This window comes from Lactuca serriola, chromosome 6, assembly GCF_051521515.1.
Source record: "Lactuca serriola cultivar US96UC23 chromosome 6, Lser_US96UC23_V15, whole genome shotgun sequence".
NCBI lineage: Eukaryota > Viridiplantae > Streptophyta > Magnoliopsida > Asterales > Asteraceae > Lactuca > Lactuca serriola.
In genome coordinates this window covers 182,777,764-182,784,385 of record NC_136413.1, presented here as the reverse complement: position 1 = coordinate 182,784,385, position 6,622 = coordinate 182,777,764, and the positions used below count along the sequence as shown (strand labels likewise).

Here is a 6,622-nt window from a genome sequence, read left to right as displayed (position 1 = left end):
GTGGTTATGCGTAGAGCGAGAGAAGAGCCATCAGCATGTCCCATTAGGTTTTGATTGGAGAAGAGGGGAGGAATTTGATTTTTCTAGAGAAGAAAATTTGATGATGATAGTTTGATAGTGAGAAGGTGAAGAATGGTGTTAAGGGGAAGTTCAGAGGAGGAAGAAGCCATAAGAGCAAGATACGTGAAGAAGAGTAAAAGGGTACGACTAAGGTTTAAGGATCCTGACTGCTACCATATTAAAAATATTTTCCCTTGAATAAATCTTTTCATTTATGGTACCTTATATATACAAGATACAAATACAGCAACTAAACTGATAAATCTGAAACTTAAAAAACTATTTACACAAAAGATAATTATAATAATTATCGGCTCATAAAATCACTCAAAGTTACATCAGAAATAACATATGACTACGAAACTGCATCACCTAACTATGAAACAAATACCAAATATTAGAAAACAGAATTAATTTAAAAAATGTTATTTGACTTTCAGACTATTTCCGTTTCAAATAAAGTTTTCATTATCTTTATTATATTTACATAATCAAACACAGCTTTTTAGTAACCTAAATACTACAAAACGTATGAAATACCTATTTTAGTTAAAGAAATAACCAATTTCGATAATGATCATTGAATATCGCATTAGTGTTTGCGTTTCGGACAATGTTTTTGTAGATTTTAATTTATAAAACGTAGAAATGGTAGGACCTCATAAACAAGCAAAATCAGTTGGTTATCGGACTTAAAATGGCCCGTGTCGGATTAGAGGGTTATTTTTGTAAATGACACTTCTAGGTTATTTGATATAGTTCTATAAAAACATCTCATCCTTTTACAAAAGATTTCTACCTCTTTTTTTCATATATTAACTCAAAAATCAAAACCAAAAAAAGTATTATAAAATTTAGAAATTTATTAATATTAAAACAGAGTCAATTATCAAACATTATGACGAAAAATTATTAGTTTTGGTTGAAACTTAAAACCTATAGACCGAAATTAACCATTAAAAGCGTGATGGTCAACGGAATCAGGGAGGTGAGACCCATTATAATGAATAATAATAGAGCCGACTCCTGCCTGATCCACACATGGCCCCACTTGTGATTGAATGTGGGCCTCGGTCCCACCCATTAAAGTCCAATATCCGAATAATGAAATTTTTCTATATATTTTGTAAAATATGTGGTTTAATTTGGTTTTGTTTTTCGAATATGTTATCAGGAGACTTAGTATTTTGTTTTCCTGTTAATTGTGTTGCTTTTATTTTATTGTATCAAATATGTTACATTGTTACGCCATATATTCTATATCATACTCATCACATTATTTCTTTGTCATGTTATTGTTATTTTCGTATCATTTTTTTCTTCACCTCATAAACACACCTTCCTACATTTTTATTTATTTATTTATTTTCCTTTTTTGAATTGTATAAAATATAATTTAATAAAATCTAACTAAATATAATTAATAAAAAGAAAATACTTCATTAATTAAAAAAAAATACAGACTACATTAAAAAATAAATAAATATACATAAGGGAAAAAAACATAATCTAATCATCGTCACTAGCCACATCATCATAATCATCGTCCGAATCTCCTCCAAATATTTCTATCGGTAGAGTCAAACAATTCGTCTTCATCAAAATCGTCATCATCGGGATTCACTCGAGCATTGAAGACGTGTTCCATCAAATCAACATGAAGGTTGTGGTGTCTAACTTGGGCGTATACTTCATTACTGTCCGCCATATATGTCTGCGTACCAATACCAACTCCTTTGACTTTTGGTAAATTCTTATTTTTATTGGAGTGACAAATCTCTTTTCCTTCATCTTTTATAATCATATTATGCAATATAATACAAGCATACATCATACTACTTAATCATTTGCACTCCATAAATCATATTGGTTTTGTATGCATCTGTCAACGTCTCTTTTGAACACCAAAGGTTCGCTCGACATCCTTCCTAGTGATTCTTCGGCCGACATAAATTTTATTCGCTTTTCATCATTTAGACATGAGAATGATTTCACAAACATAGTTAACTCATGATATATTCCATCAATAGGTACTATCCACGCTTGTATGATGTCCCATTTTCTTGAAACAACACATCATACGATTTCCCAAGATAGATGTTGAATATCGGCGATTGGTCTATAACGTTGATTTCGTTATTGGAACCCGTTAGACCAAAAAATGCATGCCATATCCGAAGATCATACGACGCCACTGCTTCTAAAATTATTGTTGGCGTCTTTTGATCACCTTGTGTAAGTTGACCGCACCACTCATTAGGACACATTGACCACCTCCAATGCATATAATCAAGACTATCAAACATTTTAGGGAAACCATGCTTGTTTTCATGTGTTATATATAGTTGGTGGATGTCATTTATTGTAGGTTTGCATATATAAAGACCACGATAGAGAATAATCACAGCTTTAGCAAGCTTATATACATATTCCTTCGTCGTTCACTTTGACATTCTCAAATACTCATCACATGAGTCCGGTGTCATGTTGAATGTTAGTTGATAAACGACAATTGTACATTTTTGAATTGAGGAGAAACTTTGATAACCACTTCCATAATTTGTTATTGAAAATATGGAAATTGAATTTTAATGTTATCAACAATGCGTAAAAATATTTCATTACTCATTCGGAACCGACGTTTGGATTTTTCGACACACACTACATCATCGACAAATTAGTCATTAACAAGGTGGTTGTGCCCGGCTTCACGATTCCTCCGTAAATAAGGATTTCTAAATTTCGGTTGTGAACTTTCGGCTTCATTTTCTTGTAAATAAGCTAGTATTGTTTGCATAACGTCTTCGATAAACTCCGCTTCCTGTAACGTCAATGTATACAACAAAGTGAATGATGACGATGACAACATTTTTAAATAAAAAAGAATGTGTATATAGAATGTTTGATGTTTGTTTTGTGTTATGAAATAAGAAGTGGATGTTTATATTTATAGTGAAGTTTTAAAAAAAATGAAAATAAATAAACTAAAAAGTAGCCGGTGAGAAGCTAATGGTAGCAAAAAAGATAAATTGCGTGTTGTAGGCTAGCCTTATGAGGTGGGGATACCACAATTTTTTTTTTCTAGCAGGTCGTGTTGTGTGCACCGTACAACCCTCTCAAGAAACACGATCGGCCACCTATCGGTGGCAAGAACAATCTCTCTCTTTTTTTTGAATGATTTTATCTTTTCGTTATGGTAATGCAATACAAGCGGTGCATCTCAACTACTTCGGTGTGTATAATAGGATATACCGAATGACATTGTTAATAAATAACAACATAATATTAAAAGTATAATGTTATATTGGTATATTTTTAGAAAATCCACTATATTATTAATTCTTTATTTGAAAAACTATTATTTGTATTTATTTATGTAGGGATGAGCAAATGCACCAATTCGGCTGGAACCGGTCTGAACCGGACTTGGCCCGGGAACCGAAGTCGGCCGAAATTAAGAACCGAACCGGACCACCGGTTCTAACGGTTTCTGTTCTATCGGTTCTTGTCGTGTCTTCAATGTAGGAACCAACCATCAAGAAATAGCAACATACAGTTCTGATTTTTGACGGTTCCAACGGTTTCGATTCTACCGGTTCTCGATTCAAAAATCCACAAGAATATCGTCCCGGTCACGACCCGATCGGTTTTATCCGGTTCCGGTTCAGGTCGGTTGCCCGATCCAAATGCTCATCTCTATATTTAAGCTGCCAATATTTAAAAAAAAAACTTTCACAAAAACCATTCCTATTAAAAAAAAACACCTTCAAAAACATTACTTAATTTCTTTTTTCCAAACTACAAGGTGATTTTATTCATGAAACAAGTTTCTTAATCTCTACGGTGAGAATTCGTTTGCTTTTTTTTTTTTTTACTAAAATTAAAATTAGACCAAAATTTTGTTTTTCTTTTACATGAGAATATATATATATATATATATATATATATATATATATATATATATATATATATATATATATATATATATATATATATATCGTTTTTTTCTAACTAGTAGGGAATTACCTGCGCCGTTTGCGCCGGGTTGGATCAAGTTTGCATAAATGCTCTTCAAAATCATGTCCAAATTAAATGTAGGGGATTGCTGATTTTTTAGGGGTTCATGTTTCTTTGTGCAATACAGTTTTGATAAAATTTGATCTTTGATAGATCAGTTTCCCTGGAGGGTATAACCGGATTCAAATATTGCTCATTTGGTACATTCACTAGTAATCTCGTCCACTGTTTGTCTCTTTCAGTTGATTGTGTGTAATCAAATAATGAAAACTCCCGTCAAAATCACAAGAATGAAAGTAAGTACAACCAAATAAAAATTAAATCTCAACTAAATATGAATTACTTTACTTTTTGGTTTTAGTAGTAGTAGGATTAGTTTGTTCGTATTGGTTTCGGTCTAATATGAGGTTACATTTGCTTACATTCACACATCACTCTTTTAAAAGGCAAAATGACATCAAAATACTTTTAAACGATCAAGGGCATGATTGTCATTAACTCAATTAAAAAACAAAAAAATATATCGTGTTGCTTCCCCAAAAGTGTCATTTGATGCCTTTTCAAAGCTTCTATTTCTTCTCATTTGTGTCCTATAACCATTCAAACTAATTTGTTAGATTCACTAATAAGACAATCTATAACAAACCTGATTAATAGTAAAAAGCACATGACTTTTATTTAAAAAAAAACTAAAGTGCATTGTCATTTTTGGTAAAAAAATATTGTGATAGCCAAAAAAAAGTTTATGAGCTACGTATTTTTTACTATGACAAAAATACAAACCAAAAAAAACAAAGTGACAGCCAAAACAATGCAAAAAAAACTTTGAATGACTAGGGGCATAATGGTCAATAAATGGCATGTGTTACCATGTAATTAGTATAATATATAGTTTAATATTATAAGAAAAAATACCCTTGTGCCGCTTCAATCTTATTACATATTCTATTACTTTGATTATACTTTAATATTTAAAGGTGAAGAAGTTATCAACCTAAAAGTTCAACAATTTTATAGAAAAATTGATTAACTTAAGTTTTTATATAACTTTCAAGTGTTTAAGAATTTTATATTCTTCTATTTTTCTGCAAAAAAAAATGGAAAAAGATACACTAAAATGTTGTGAATTACTTAACCAAGTATGTGATTACCATTTTCTTGAAATTAATTAATGTTATATAAAAAAATACCTTATTTTCTTGACCTTGAGCAAGCGTTGACATTTTTTCAGCTTCAATATCATATTTACAAACTCTAAAACATTCAAGTCTTTCTTCTAAGAAAAGCCCATATGTACGCACCCAAACAGAACAATTCTAAGCTGAAAATTTTATAAAAATAAAAAATAAAAATCACGAACTACTTAAAACATTTTAAAGATTCGAATTGTAATCAAACTGGTGGTATGCGTCTTCACTTTCTTTAAATTTTTGTAATAATAATCCTATCAATTCAAACTCATTTCAGCTTACATTAGAAATGATTTAAAATCAAGCAACTGAAATAGGAATCGAAGAGAGAAAGTAGAGATAGACATACTTGATTTACAATCTGAATTGGAGGCATGCTTGTGAGAGTCGACGATTGTTAATAAAGTGGCGAGAATGTCTGTGACATGCAACCGGGTTTCCATCAATTGAAGAGAAACCTTCAAAAATCCTGTTCAATTTAACGGAGAGACAACGAAAGGAAGATCCAAAAACTTGGAAACGCAAAAGAAAAAGAACAGAGCTGGAAATAAACCCAAACCTCTTACGATGTACACCAGATAATCGTTGTTGTGTTTTTTTGGACGAACAAAGGCGTAGGAGCGATGGTGGAGATGACAGTCGAAATCGGTAAAGAAGATGCAAGCTATAGCACCGACAAATGAAAATACAAACCCTAATTCAGTAACAATGGTATCGATATAGAAAAGAGGACGGGAAATAAAGATAGAACGAAGTAAGAGGTACCTTGGTCCTAGGTTAGCAAATGGAAGCATCTGGTAACCACCAACAGAAGAAAAGGGACCGTCGGTGTAGAAGATAACGATCACCAAATAGTTAAGGAGGTGTCTAAAAAACCATTTAAATAGAAATGACAGCGAGGCATAAAGAAGCAAGGAGGACAATATCTCTCCCACATGCTACGATCGTGGTTGACCTCCAAGATCTCATAGTTTTATGGTCACGTTTCCTTTTGTTACTTTTCTCATATTAAATCCCACCTGAAATTTGACATTTTTTTAATTAGATTCATGATGTTGTTGAAGGAATTAACTTATGTGTTATTGTTAGTGAGATTAATTAATTTTGGAAGAAAAGAAAACACACCATAGGGATCATGTCTTCGCTATATCCACCAGTCTACGAGCATTCACAAAATCAAGAAAAGATTAACAAAGAATTCGAATTGAGATACGATTATATCGAATATGGAAGTGGTTTAGTGTTTACTTATAGCAACAACATTTATGAGGGAAGTTTTTCCTGCGTTCTGGAGCTCTATCAAAGAGAGCTCCATTTCCTGCTTGAAGAAGAGGCTGTAAAATATGATATCAAGA

At 31.9% G+C, this 6,622-nt stretch overlaps 1 long non-coding RNA gene across 1 annotated transcript; it reads right to left on the bottom strand.

Annotated features, from left to right (window-relative positions):
* Positions 1 to 4,529: 4,529 nt before the first annotated feature.
* Positions 4,530 to 6,109, bottom strand: LOC145056539 (uncharacterized). Its single transcript, XR_013685820.1, has 3 exons — positions 6,033 to 6,109; positions 5,617 to 5,931; positions 4,530 to 4,667 (listed from the first exon to the last, which is right to left on the bottom strand). It is a non-coding gene; the product is annotated as an uncharacterized LOC145056539 (long non-coding RNA).
* Between the last annotated feature and the right edge of the window lie 513 nt (positions 6,110 to 6,622).